The sequence below is a fragment of the Oncorhynchus mykiss genome, chromosome 9 (assembly GCF_057628025.1).
Source record: "Oncorhynchus mykiss isolate SJ-2025 chromosome 9, ASM5762802v1, whole genome shotgun sequence".
Taxonomy (NCBI): Eukaryota; Metazoa; Chordata; class Actinopteri; order Salmoniformes; family Salmonidae; genus Oncorhynchus; species Oncorhynchus mykiss.
Window position 1 is genome coordinate 34,723,323 of NC_143030.1, and position 15,713 is coordinate 34,739,035.

A 15,713-nucleotide genomic window follows, 5' to 3' on the forward strand; every position below is an offset into this window, starting at 1 on the left:
CATTCTTAATTTATTAATGAAGAAAATGACTGAGGCTGTATACTTCTCAATACCATTGGATATATCCTAGAACATATTCCGGCCTGTGCCAGCTAAACAACACTGTTGCATCCTTGTCATCTGGCCACTTCCTTATTGAGCGATTCACTGGTAGTTCCTGCTTTAGTTTTTGCTAGTAAGAAGAAATCAGGAGATTTATGGTCAGATTTGCCAAATGGAGGGAGGGAAAGAGCTTTGTGCTTGTCTCTGTGTGGAGTAAAACTGGTTTAGAGTTGTTTTTTCTCTGGTTGCACGTGGCATGCTGGTAGAAATGATAGAAAATGGATTTAGGTTTGCTTGCATTAAAGTCCCCGGCCACTAGGAGCTTCAGGATAAGAATTTTCTTGTTTTGCTTATCGTCTTTTACAGCTCGCTGAGTGCAGTCTTAGTGCCAACATCAGTTTATGGTGGTAAATGGACGGCTATCAAAAATATAGATGAAAACTCTCTTGGTAGATAGTGCGGTCTACAGCTTATCTTGAGGTACTCTACCTCAGGCGAGCAATACCTCAAGACTTCATATTAGACATTGCGCATCAGCTGTTATTGACAAATACTCCCCCCCCCCCCCCCCCCCCTCATCTTACCAGACCTAGCTGTTCTGTCCTGAAAATGCACGGAAAACTCAGCCAACTGTATATTATCCGTGTCATAGTTCAGCAACGACTCTGTGAAACGTAAGATGTTCATTTTTAATGTCCTGTTGGTAGGATAGTCTCGAACGGAGCTCATCCAGTTAATTCTCCAGTGATTGCACGTTGGCCAATAGAACGGATGGAAGAGGCGTGTTACCTACTCACCGACAAATTCTCACAAGGTACCCCGAACGACAGGGATTGGGCCCGGTCTCGGGGAAACAGTATATATAACAGTATAAAATCTTCGTCCAGTTCGAGGTGCGTAATCGCTGTTCTGATATCCAGAATCTGTTTTCGGTCATAAGAGACAATAGCAGCAACATTATTAACAAAATAAGTTACAAATAATGTGAAAAGAACCCACAAAATAGCACAGTTGGTTAGGAGCCCATAAAACAGCAGCCATAGATATTGTTGTCCTTCATCACTTTTTGTCACTCACCACAGTTGATACTGAATAAGATTATTTCCAGTTCAACTTTCCACCATATTGGATATATCTTCCATCTGTCTGTGTGTTTTACAGTGTAGCCCGTAGACTTAATCTATGTTCAACATGTTGGTGTGTTTCAGTTTGTATAATAAATTAATATTTGATTTACAGCATTCAGATATGCCTCTGGCATTACTTTATGTTCCCCCAGTCTGATAATGTTGGAGCTAACCGTTTTTTGCCTTAGGCTCTTCCTATGGATTTACTAGTATGTAGTATGAGCTTCCATCCTCTACTTCCCCCTCAAACTCTGGGTCCAACGAGGCTAGCTTACAGAAGCAGCCCAAGCAGATTCCCTCTGTCAATCATGTGATTCACCAGCCACGTGATACATCATACATACCATAAAAGCTAACCGATGAATGCACCATGTTTTACACACATCAACCATCAATGTAATATGTGTATTCATTCTTTCCTCATATGGAGGCTTCTTCTCTGTGCTTCACTCCTAGAAAAAGGTCACTACCTAGAACCATAAAGGGTTCTGTGTCTGTCACTGTAGATCAAAGAGATCTGTTTTTGTTCTAGGTCAAACCCTTTCACCCAATGTAAGAGCCCTCAAAGAACCCTTTAAGAACCTTTTGGTAAAAAGAGTGTACTTCTCAACTAAATCTCAAATTTCGAACTTCTCTTTTCAGTGAGGGAGTGATCAATGAAGCTTTACAATATGGCGGGGTATAAAGGTGTATCCGATTTACAGTCGGTCTGCTGACATTTCAGGGTTGACCTTTAGAATAAAAACTCCACATTAGACAAAGCTCCGTGTGACTGGGACAATATTAATAAATGAATTTGGCGCACGGTGTGAATTTTAAAAGTCCATTAACTTTGCCTGCCTCTCTGCATATCAACTACATGTTCATTGTTCTCCTCTGACTAGCTAATTGCCATACAGAATGGGGATCGTGGCTATAAAATTGGCCATTTAGAAATGCACAGAGGTTCCTAGGTGCACCTCGCCGGTATATGAGCCTCTCTCAAAATAAATAAGATGAAGGGGAAAATGGTCTACAAGGGCAAGCAACTGTGTGCAATACTGAATATTCAGACCAATGTTATCAAGCGAGAGAAAGAGAGAGAGTTTGAATCCCTTTGAGCTAATTTCCCCGTTTGTCCCTCCAAATCACCGGGAATCAACAAAAAGTAATTTAAGGTAAATGAACACAATTTAAGATGATAATGAAGGTGATAAGGGTATTTTGTCTTCCTGCTGTGTTACAGTACCTACCGGTAATGAATGTTGGTGTAATTTCCCTTTTAACAGCATTGACGGGCCGCATTTTACACATAAACCATTCGTGGGACCTACTTGCGAAACACTAAAGCCGATGGGAATGACCAGTGCACCGGTGTTGTATCGAGGTGCATGCCGACCTAAGGCTCAGTGGTCCGCTGTAGCCTATCACAGTGTCGCCGGAGTTAGCTAGTAATGTTATATTTCAAATAGGTTGGCAGTGTACACAAGACATAACTAATATTATTACCCATCTAGATGTCACCATGATATAGTTTACTAGTCAGTGGGGAGAGCATGAATGGCAACAACACCGAAACACAGTGACCTCCTCAACCCTGTGTGATTCAGTTCACTTGGCTCTCAGCTGTGCAACATACACTCAGTAGTTTATTAGGTACAACACCCCATTCAAGAAAATGGTTAGCACCTACAGACAATGAGTTACAGGGCTGTGACTTGCTATATTAAGCAGGCAGACAGGGATTCGATTCAACGTCTAAATGGGAAAAACTAATGACCTAAGTGACTTTGAGCATGGTATGATCATCGGTGCCAGGCGCGTCGGTTCCATTATCTCAGAAACGGCCGGCATCCTGGGATTTTTATCCACGAAGTGTCTATGGTTTACCGAGAATGCTGCGACAAAGTAAAAACATCCAGTCAGCGCCAGTCCTGTGTGCGAAAACAGCTTGTTGATGAGAACGATGGAAGGAAAATGTCAAGAATAGGGCAAGCTAACAGGCAAAAAACGGCTCAGTATAACAGTGATGTACAGAACGGCATCTCGGAACGCACAACTCGTTGGCCCTTGTCACGGATGGGCTATTGCAGCAGACAACCACACCCGGTTCCACTTCTATCAGCTAAAAACAAGAAGAAGAGGCTCCAGTGGGCAAGCGATTTGGACAGTTGAGGAGTGGAAAAACATTGCCTGATCCGGCAAATTCCAGTTCCTGTTAGTATACAAACATTTGGTAGAACAGAAAGAAAATTAAATGTAAAATATTCTGTGGTATTGTGTATGTTTTATTAATTAGCAAGTGTTTGAGTTAGGTGTATCTATTTCTATTTGTTCAATGCCTCAATTGATTTCATAAACTATATTTGAGTTGATGAACCCTGAAGATGGGACACAGTACATGGCAAGGTGGCCCAGAGGAAGGCAGCTGTTCTCAAGCCCTTCATTGCCCCGCTCACTAAATTTGATTGAAGACCTCTAGTGGGGTAAGTAAACATTCACACAAAACACCTGCTTGATACTGTATGTCCCTAGTCACCTGTCTTTTTACCCGCTGAGTAACAGCCCTGGTGCTCTGTCTCAGTATATTAATTCATTTTATGTGCTTGTCATAGTTAAGGTTGAGAAGCGATAACAAATGAGAACTGAGGAGGATTGTTACAGGGCCCCCTGAGGAACACCTGATGCTGCTCTGACTTCTCTCTCCTGGATGCTCTCCTACCCAAACTGTCTCATTGTGCATTTCACGACTTCTAAAACCCCTTACCCCGAGTAAAGATGCCCCTGTGCAAAGATCTAGGATGGTACCCAATCCCAATTTTTACTCTGGGATTTTTAATCCCAATCTCCCTCTCCCTTTTTGTCTGTCTCTCAGCACACCTTACACAGACACACAATATAGGTATTAGATTAGTGTTGTAATGATGCTCTCGGTTACATATCTGTTACTTCTATTCTCAATGATGTTATTAATGTTGTTAACAATTTGAATACATGTATTTTAGGTACAAATGTATTGTTTTACTTACATTTAGATTTCAGGGAGAATTTCACTATACATTTATAGCATTATCATGGCACCAGAGTTGTCATCTCAATACTCAAATTTTGCTTTAGAGCAGAGATGCTTTAACCTCTCGGGATGAAATTTTACAACATACGGTGATTTCTACATAAATAGTCATATTAAACATTCATGAAAATACAAGTGTCTCACATGTTTCGAAAAACTAGAATCTTGCTAATCCAACTGCGTTGTCAGATTTAAAAAAGGATTTACTGCGAAAGAATACGATACGATTATCTGAGGATAGAGCCCCATAAAAAACAACTATTTCAACCAGCACATGCGTAACAAAATCACAAACTGCAATAAAATAAATTGTTTACCTTTGACGATCTTCCTCTGTTTGCAATCCCAATGCTCGTTGTTACACAATGAATGGTCTTTTGTTTGATCAAATACATTTTTATAGCCTAACACGAAACATTTTATGAACCGCTTGTGTCGTGAATTCCATCTCATTCCATTTTCGACGACACACTAGAGGTAAATACACACACAAAATGTGACTTTTCCAAAACGTGACTTTTCAAACGTGATGGGTCATTACGTGGGACGTATTGACTGAAAGAAACCAATTCGAAGACAACAAGTAATGACATCATTGTGCACCAATGATTTGCCCGCTGTTTCGTTGATTGACTGTATTTTAACCCAATGACCACTGATCGTCTTGAAATCTAGCTGGGTAGATAGCCAATGAGCTGAGGTAAACGACAAAATGTAATGTTTATGTGTTGGAAGACCAGCCCATGTAAACTCCAGCGTAAAGAGGGTCATTCGCCATTGAAGTTTCATACCGGAAGGAGCAACGCATGTTGCGCACAGCATTGTTTTGGTAAAGCGGATATTCAGCTGTTTATATTACAATCAGTATGGCGACTAAGTCAGGGAAAGCTAAATCTAAGTCTAGATATACAGATGTACACACAATTTTAGAAGAAATTGATCGAGGACGATTAATTTAGAAATTCCCAAATGGAGGAATATTTATTGAAAGGAGAGGACATTGTTTTGGACTGGTAAGTTCTTCTCATGCTAATGCCATTGTTTGAAATTAATAATATGAAATATTATTTGTGAAATGAAATAGCCTATTTGAGGATGTTGAGGGGAGGGCAGGCCCACAACAATGGCCAAAGTAAAATGGAGACAGTAGATACAGCTCGTCTGTTGTAATATAATAGAGACAGTAGATCATGCTGAAATGTCATATTATAAATGAGACAGTAGATCTAGCAGGTCTATAATAATATATTCAACCTTAAGTTCCCTGTACTCTATATATATCTGTTTATTATACCTGTTGATCCAGGGCTCATATGTGAAACTATTCTAACTGAACATTTTCTTTCACAGTGACACTGACTCCGAATGGGAGCCCCCAGTGCCAAGGTGTCCATCCCCCAATGAAGCTGGTTCATCCAGCTCCTGCCACAAGTGGTGTTCATCTGCCCAAATGTATTTCTGCAAGCATGGATGTGCTATGGCACCTGGCATCAGCAACATAATATTGTGTAGAGGACTGAGGGTCTTCCAAATATTGAAAGTGTTATTTTGTAAATGTATTTATTCATTTTTTTTCATGTTTTTTTCTCCATTTTTTGGGGGGGTGTGTTAGAATACCATTTTGGTATTTTGTATATAGTTATGCCATTCAAAATGTATAACTTCACCAATTTGGCCACTTGGGTACATTTGGGCTACTTGTGTGGGACACCTGGGTGACTTCATGATAAATGTCATGTAGCACACTCATTTTGGAAGTTATCATTCTGTAACTTTGCACCAGTACTGTTGCCCTCTTTTATGTTTTCACTGAAATTGTCCCCATCATCCTATCTGAATGTTTGTTTTGTCTTGTTCATTTTAAAGATGATGATACAACATTTTTTTTAAATCATATGATTTACAGAACTTGATTTACAGAATCACTTTGAAGATGCAAAATATTTTTATTGTTAAATAAGACAAATATCCAGAAAACTTGCGCGTGCATAACTATTCACCCGCCCCAAAGTCAATACTTTGTAGAGCCACCTTTTGCAGCAATTACAACTGCATGTCTTTTGGGATATGTCTCTGTAACCCTGGCACATCTAGCCACTGGGAGTTTCGCCCATTATTAATTGAAAACTGCTCCAGCTCCTTCAAGTTGGATGGGTTCTGCTGGTGTACAGCAATCTTTAAGTCATGCCACAGATTCTCAATTGGATTGAGGTTTGGGCTTTGACCTGGCCATTCCAAGACATTCCAAGACATTTAAATGTTTCCACTTAAAAAACTCAAGTGTTGCTTTAGCAGTATGCTTAGGGACATTGTCCTGCTGGAAGGTGAACCTCCGTCCCAGTCTCAAATCTCTGGAAGACTGAAAAAGGTTTCCCTTAAGGACTTCCATGTATTTAGCACCATCCATCATTCCTTCAATTCTGACCAGTTTCCCAGTCCCTGCCGATGAAAACAATCCCCAAAGAATGATGCTGCCACCACCATGCTTCACTGTGGGATGGTGTTCTCAGGGTGATGAGAGGTGTTAGGTTTGTGCCAGCGGTTTCCTTGATGGCCAAAAAGCTTAATTTTAGTCTCATCTGACAAAATACTTATTTTACACCATAATTTGCAAATAAATTCATAAAAAATCATACAATGTGATTTTCTGGATTTTTTTTCTCATTTTGTCTGTCATAGTTGATGTATATATATATATATATATATGTATGTATGTATATATGTATATATGTATATGTATGTATGTGTATATATATATATGTGTATATGTATATATGTATATATATATATATATATGTATATATATGTATATGTATGTATTTCTTTTATGTATGTATCTGTGTGTGTTTACAAGGCACTGATGAAAACATTTTAAATGAGCTCTAATTCAAACATATAATGATATATATTTGATACAATTACCCCTTAAAATCTGTTGTTATAAAATCACTTCTCATTGTGTCTATTTCAAGGTTTCACAAACATACAACTAACTAGTTAATGTTTCTCGGACAAATACACTATAGAGTTTCCTATTTAAGACAAAACACACAATTTGTTATATAAACTGTATGCATATCATTCTATAATGAATACAGGTACATTCTGAAAGATTTTGTTGTTAATGTGATAACACATTTTGTAATTTAGGATAATACTGTTTATTTTTATTTTACTTAAATTGTATTATTCATGTTGTCTCAAATCATGCTAATACACTGCAAGCAGATGTGACTTTTTGGGTCAAGAATTTATCAAGATTACTAATAGGCATTATCAGATCCTCTTTCCTATTCAGGCATCATATAACGCACAGTCACATGCAAATCCATAAACTCCACCGATAAAACATTGAAAACCTTAATATGACTACTGGCAATGTCATTATTTTCGTCACCATCCATCAATGGTTGAATTGCATTATTTTTCTTTTTACAAGCTACTATTGTATTATTGAATGTACATTTGTTTATTCCATGTGTAACTCTGTGTTGTTGTTTGTGTCACACTGTTTTGCTTCTTCTTGGCCAGGTCGCAGTTGTAAATGAGAACTTGTTCTCCACTGGCTTACCTTGTGAATTTGTTTTATTTTTATATAAAACATGCACCAAGCTTCCAATGGCTGGAGCCAAGCAACATGGTAAATAAAAAGGACCCAAATAAAACGTATGTGAAAAGATATGGTCAAAATATAAAACGTTGCTGTTATTTGTTTATCTGTTACAACAACCAGGTCTTCCTAACATTTGCCACAACTAGTAAGCCTTACATCCTGAATGTGTATGTGCTATAAAATATGCACCTGGGCACACATGGGAGGGTGGGACCACATGCCCTTCTAAGTAATTGAGCCGAGAACATAATAGCTATATTGTAATTAAAATCATTGACCCATAAGTGAACACATGACCAAAGCAAGGCATGACCCATATAGAATTAAATCAACATTATTCTTAATGGGAAATATAATCTAATAAACAAATGTTTGCATAACCAAAGACATGAAAACGGTCTCCAACAATGTATTTAGCTATGTGTAAAACCTTCATATTTGCAGTAAGGTCATTGAAAATAACAATAGACAATAGTTATTAAGGGTAGTTTAGGGATAAATATATTGAAGGTTAATGAATGTTAAAGATTTGCTCACAGTAGGGATTTTGAAAGAGGGCGACTAGAACCCCAAAGAAATAGTGGTAAGAAAGATCATAAAGGTTCAGGTTTAGGGGCGTAATAACTATATGGAAACCACTTTTCACACTATGTGGTTTATAAACATGTACAGACATAGAGAACTATCACATCAAGAAGGTGTAACAGGGATGAGTGGTTATTCAATGTACAACAGTAGTCTTCTGTAATAAGCAATAAGTATTACATATGGTTGCATCCATCCATTACTGAATGGTTTCACAAACTCCTTTAAAGGTTTTGTAAGTAAGATGTAACATGCCTCATTCAGCAGTCTGAATTAACCTAGAGTCACCAAAACATCAATGTTAAGAGAAGCTTGGAGATTATTCCTCAAGTAAGGGACAAATAGCTGATTTACCTAACTCTGTACAGACTAAATGAATTTCCAGAGTTAGCAATCCCTAAGATTGTGTATGATAACTCTGACTCGTACGGCTAATGGTTATTGTAGATGTTAGCTACAGAGAGAGTTTACAGTATGTCAAAGAGCTTTATAAAAGGCAAAGAGAACAATGAATTGACCTACGTGACCTCAAAGAGGGTCAGCCTACTTTATGATAGAGAATGCAGGGGTGTGTACTGAACTTGCACCCATAATAATGCATCCAAAGGCTTTAATGAAGTGGCAGCTGCATTCATATAGATGATTTCAGCATAGTCTAGCACCAGCAAGAACATAGATTGAATAATCTGCTTTGTACTATTAAGTGAGAGGCCTGACCTATTTCAATAGAAGAAGCCACTTTTTATATTCAGCTTCTTAATTAACTAACTCATCAATTTTTTTTGAACAGTCAGCTTAACATCTATACTGATACAACATACAAGGTACAGTACAAACACTTCAATCATTATAACAAATGTTGTACACTTTAGAAAACAACCTATACTTAGTTTTACACATGTTCACAATAAAGGTTTTCTGCAAAATAATGAAAGCATAATGTAGTTCAGATAGAGCATGATCAGCAGGGCGGGCGATAAAGTACACAACTGGATCGTCTGCATACAGGTGCAAGTAAAACCTTAATTATTATAATATTTATATTTCTGAAAAAACAATCTTATACAATATAGTTGTTTGTTAGACATTCTAACATATAACACAATGACTAGATACTAAAAATGTATATGCAACATTTGAACAACTGTGATCACACTCCGGTTATGATGTATATGACATGACGATACATTTGCTATTTTAGTATTCCTTTTTTTGTTTAGATGTTTGTAATCCAAAAGTATATTTTTAGAGTGGAGTGAAATATTGTTTATGTTATACTGGAGAGAACAAGAACCTTTGGTGAATCGAAGAGTCACTGAAATTTTATATAAAGTACTATACATATCCAGAAGGCTCGTTCTGACAATAAACAAGAAGCTTTAAAGTTTCAAATGAGGATGTCAAGACAGGTCCGTTCTGTAGTACTACACTATTACACTGTTATGTACTACTAATGTACTAATATCGGATTTTAAGGAATATCTATAAGGGGGAACATGTACAAGATATAGCACATTCCCCACAGCATCTAAGGATGCTGACACTGGCATTGTATTTTGTTATGGGAAAGTAGCATAAGTATGTGTAAAGCGTTTATAATTTTATTTAAAAGTTCTGAATATGTCTCTTATGTCTCTCAACATACAGTTGAAGTCGGAAGTTTACATACACCTTAGCCAAATACATTTAAGTTTTTCACAATTCCTGACATTTAATCCCAGTAAAAATTCCCTGTTTAAAAACCTGTTATAGCTAGGCGTTCACCTAGGGGATCCCCCCCCCCACCATTCAGGTGGCGAGGGAAATTCAAAAATATTCTTAAGAAATATTTAACTTTCACACCCTAACAAGTCCAATACAGTAAATTAAAGATAAACATCTTGTTAAAACCTGTTAAGGATATGGCAGACATATGCCCCCTTTGGAGAGATTGGGTACCCCTAGTAAACTGAAAAAAAAATCTGTCAAAAATTGCTAATATATGCATATAATAATTATTATTGGATAGAAAACACTCTAAAGATTCTAAAACCGTTGGAATTATGTCTGTAAGTATAGCAGAACTCACAGGGCAGGCATTCTTCCAAACTAGTTTTTGTGGCCATGAAAGTTGGAGCAACTTTGACGTCATGGCCCCCACCCTTCCCAACCAGTTATGATTCTGGGGAGACTTTCTATCTCTTCCGCTAGATGTCCTCTTTCAGTAGAGAATCGTTTGAATCGTTCAAATCCCGCGAGAATTGACCCTATGGGAGTGAAATTAGTGCGTGCCACGAGAAAATAGGCTGTGCGTAGGGGCGCGAATTGGTCCCAGCCATTCCTTTGTTCCAGCACTCAAGAGAAGGGCAGACGATGGCCGATTGAATTGAAGTTTGTTTTGCGTGTCTAAAACATCATAAAGCTTGCTTCTGCACTTAGTTTGACCTGTTTAGTCGACATATAATATGTAATTTTGAAGTTTTGATGCGCAACTTTTCCGGACCAGAGGACGTTTTGGGTGCATTTCAGCTGATGTTATTAGCAGTAGCTAATACAAAGACGCAAGACTTGAAACCAAACGATGTATTGGGTAAGTATGAAGCCTTCCAGAACATTCTGAACGAAGACCATCGAAGGTAAGGGAATATTTATGCTTAAATCTGTGTTTCTGTTGACTCCAACATTACGTAGAAATGTAGCTTGGAACTGAGCGCCGTCTCAGCATATTGAATAGTGTGCGATTTCTGTAACGTTAAAAATAAATCTAACAAAGCGGTTGCATAAAGAAGCAGTGTATCTTTCTAACTATATGTAGAACATGTATATTTAGTCAAAGTTTATGATGTCTATTTACGTTATCTTGCCGCGCTACCTAGATTTCCTGCGGGCATTTTTGAGTAATTTCTGAACGTGAACTCACTGTAAATGGACATTTATGGATATAAATGGCATATTATTGAAAAAAAAAATGTACTGTGTAACATGTCATATTACTGTCATCTGATGAAGATTTTCAAAAGGTTAGTGAACAATTTATTTTTTAATCCTGCGTTTTGTTGATTGCATGTTTTGGCTATTCAAATGAGCTGTGTCTGGTGGTGGTTTTACATATATATGTGCTATGTTTTCGCCGTAAAACATTTTAGAAATCTGACTTGCTGGCTAGATGAACAAGGTGTTTATCTTTCATTTGAGCTATTGGACTTGTTAATGTGTGGAGGTTAAATATTTTTAAGAATATTTTTGCGTTCCATGCGCCACCGTTTCAGCTGAACGTGGGAGGGTTGATTCCCAATTGGGAACCAATATCGTAGACAGGTTAATCTACCCATCATGTCCGATTTTTTAAATGTTTTACAGCGAAAACACAACATATATTTATGTTAGACCACCACCAAATCCCCCAAAAAACACAGCCATTTTTCCCAGCCTAAGATGGTCACAAAAGCAGAATTAGAGATAAAAATGAATCACTAACCTTTGATAATCTTCATCAGATGACGCTCATATGACATCATGTTACACAATACATTTATGTTTTGTTCGATAATATGCATATTTCTATCCACAAATCTCGTTTCAATTGAAGCCATGTTCAGAAATGCCTCCAAAATATCCGGAGTAATTACAGAGAGCTACGCCAGATAACAGAAATACTCATCATAAACTTTGACGAAAGATACATGTTTTACATATAATTAAAGATACACTAGTTCTTAATGCAACCGCTGTGTCTGATTTTTTTTAAACGTTACGAAAAAAGCCTTCCATGTAATAATCTGAGACGGCGCTAAAACGTAAATATATTTCTCCGCCATGTTGGGGTCAACAGAAATACGAAATTACATCATAAATATTCCCTTACCTTTGATGATCTTTCACCAGAATGCAGTGCCAGGAGTCCTAGTTCCACAATAAATCGTTGTTTTGTTCCATAATGTCCATTACTAGTGTCCAATTAGCTGCTTTTGCTAGCAGGTTTAGCTCAAAAGTCCAAAAGCTGGCGCTGGTCCAGGCGAACTCGGAAGAAAACTTCAAAAAGTTATATTCCAGGTCGAATAAACTGGTCAAACTAAGTAGAGAATCAATCTTCAGGGTGGTATTTTCATATATATCCAATAACGTTCCAACCGGAGCATTCGTTTTTGTCTACAGAGTCATGGAACGCAGGCGATATCAACAGTAATTTGCGCAACCAGGAACTCGCATTCTGACAGTCCACTGACCCATTCCCCTCCCATCCGGTCATACACCACACTAGAGGCTTCATTCCACGTTCTACTGACTGTTGACATCTAGTGGAAGGCGTAGGAAGTGCGGACAGATCCAAATCTAGTTTGGATGTGGATAGGCGATGACTTAAAATTCGACTTCCACTTCCTGTTTGGAAGTTTGCCTGCCCTATGAGTTCTGTTATACTCACAGACATAATTCAAACAGTTTTAGAAACTTCCGAGTGTTTTCTATCCAATAGCAATAATAATAATAATATGCATATATTAACATCTAGGGCAGAGTAGGATGCAGTTCACTATGGGCACGCAATTCATCAAAAGTGAAAATGCTGCCCCTTATCCCTAACACGATTTATAACAAGGTTTTTTATTGGTTACTCCCCCCTGATTACCGTATTAACCCCTCGTTCCATGTGTCTCTCCTCAGACCGGTGGTGGCTGGTCCGCTCCAGCAGTCTGAGGTGCGGGAGGTTCCTCCGTCCCCTCTGGACATCGAAGGGGCCCCGGCGTATACTGTGCGAGTCATCATAGACTCAAGGCATCGGGCAAGAGGCCTTCAGTACCTGGTGGAGTGGGAGGGGTACGGTCCGGAGGAGAGATACTGGGTGCCGGTGGAGGACATCCTGGATCCGTCATTACTGCAGGAATTTCACCGTCTCCATCCGGATCGCCCTGCGTCTAGTCCTCCGGGTCATCCCCGAGGCCGGTGTCGGCGCGCTGCTGGAGCCATGCATCAAGGGGGGGTACTGTCACGACTTCCACCGAAGTTGGTCCCTCTCCTTGTTCGGGCGGCGTTCGGTGGTCGACGTCGCCGGCTTTCTAGTCACCACGAACCATGTTTCATTTTACTTTTGTTTTGTATTCATTATACACACCTGGTTTCCATTCCATAATCAATGTTCCTTATTTAACCCTCTGGCTTTCCTTTCTGTTTTGTGAGTGATTGTATTTGTCATGTGGGTTCGTTCTTGTGCTCTGGATATTTGTATTTTTCCTGGTTGGAACATTACTTACATTTTGAGTAAATTCAGATAATTACTCATACCTGTGTCCTGCGCCTGACTCCGCTTATCCTTTCACCTAATCGCTGACACTAATGTTGGTGTAGCATACTGTTATTATTTTATTTGCTTCCTATTTATGTTATCCAAAAGTGTCTGGTATAGTCATTTCTTATCAGGGTCAGGGGTAAAAATATTATTGGACTGTTCATATTTGAAATGTTTAACTAAATCAAGTTAATCAGGGGATTTAGTTATTTGTGCCAGAAGGGTGTAGGCCATAATCAAACCCATGCTAACACAATAGGCCTATATGTGCACACTGAAGGCAGCAGCCCTAAGCAGTTAGCTACCCCTGGACACGATTCAATTCAATTTTGACAGTTCATTCATAACCTTAGGATATATTTTACAGTTGCATGGCGTAGCCTAGTGGAGACCAATATTAATTGTGATTGCTCTATATACAACAACAGTTGTGGATGTGCATGGCTGCATCTCAGATACATTTTTGTACATTTGAATGTTGCAGTAATAGGACCTAGGCCTAGAGTTTGAGTGAGCGAGAGAGAAGATTATTGATAGCAAGCCCTGATCCCAATGACTCGACTGCCCCCGCATGGAGAGAAAGAGAACTCCTCATTTTAAGAGAATAAGTCAATCAAATTAAGATCAAATTAAGATCTGACATCTGTATGGCAAGTCATGTTCAGTGTATGATTGTTTTCTGACACACTGATCCATATCAAAGCTGTGTTGAACCCGTTTAAGGAGGCTGAGAGAGAGCCAACTCCTCCACCCACCTCTCCTTTCCCCCCCTCCATATCTTTGTGCATACCTTATAAACACTTAGCATGGCTCTCCTCACAGACACCCACACACACTCACATAATAAAGCCGAGAGAACCGACAAAAGCATTTCTGTTGTGGATCCCAATCCACTTTTCCACTTCATGCTCTCCCTCTCGCTTTACCTCTCCTTCCTTTGCGCTTTCTCTTTTTGCAAAACAATAAGCGAGGACTGATCATGCGTGAATGCTGACGAAGGTGTAAACTCCGCCTTTTAAAGGCTCCGTACTGAGGGGTTTTAGGACACACATATGTTACAATAAAACTTCAGTTTTACAGCCTGGCATACACATTAGCAAGCAAACAAAAATACATAGCATATCAACAGAAGTGAATATTATTAATATTTTAATTCTATATGAATGTGTGAATCTTTTTTTACATTAGCTACATCCAACAAGTTACTGTATCCACATGACATGAATATAAAGCATATAAATTGGACTAAATAGCGCTAGCTAGAATGATTTCATATGTTCCAATCATGAGCTAACATAGAATATGCTAGCCAAAGCAAATTAACTTGCTATCTGACCATTTCATACCAGAAAAACTGCCACAAATGAACAGTAACAGAGTTTCCATAAGCATATTATCTGGTAATAAAATAATATCTTAACCAAGGCAGGCTATAGGTAGAGAGAAGCGTTCCTCCTGTAACTATTATGTGTAGACGATAGTCTAAAGACAGGAGTAGCCATTTGTTGTTTTACTTTCCCTTTTTGGCCATGGCCTTTTGGTCAACGGCTTAGTTTATGTTTATTTGTTTTGTTGTGCTGGTGTTTCAGCGTTGGATATTACCCTGTACTGGAGTTATTGTGTCGGGCGAAAGAAGACCCATTTATTAAACAATCACAAGAAAAGGAATCACAACAACTGCCTCTTGTCACGTTCTGACCTTTATTTCCTTTGTTTTGTATTTATTTAGTATGGTCAGGGCGTGAGTTGGGTGGGCAGTCTATGTTTGTTTTTCTATGTTTTGGGGCATTTCTATGTTTCGGCCTAGTATGGTTCTCAATCAGAAGCAGGTGTCATTAGTTGTCTCTGATTGAGAATCATACTTAGGTAGCCTGGGTTGCACTGTTTGTTTGTGGGTGATTGTCTATGTTGATGGCTTGTTTCAGCGCTGCTCGCATTAGCTTCACGATTGTTATTTTGTTTACTGTTTTTGTATAGTGTTTCAGTGTTCAGTTCTTTCTTTAATTAAACATTCAACATGAACACATATCA

At 38.6% G+C, this 15,713-nt stretch overlaps 1 long non-coding RNA gene across 1 annotated transcript; it reads left to right on the forward strand.

Moving 5' to 3' along the window:
* The first annotated feature begins 10,647 nt into the window (after positions 1 to 10,647).
* On the forward strand, positions 10,648 to 15,713 carry LOC149980889 (uncharacterized). The gene is made up of 2 exons (XR_016483508.1): positions 10,648 to 10,988; positions 13,061 to 15,713. It is a non-coding gene; the product is annotated as an uncharacterized LOC149980889 (long non-coding RNA).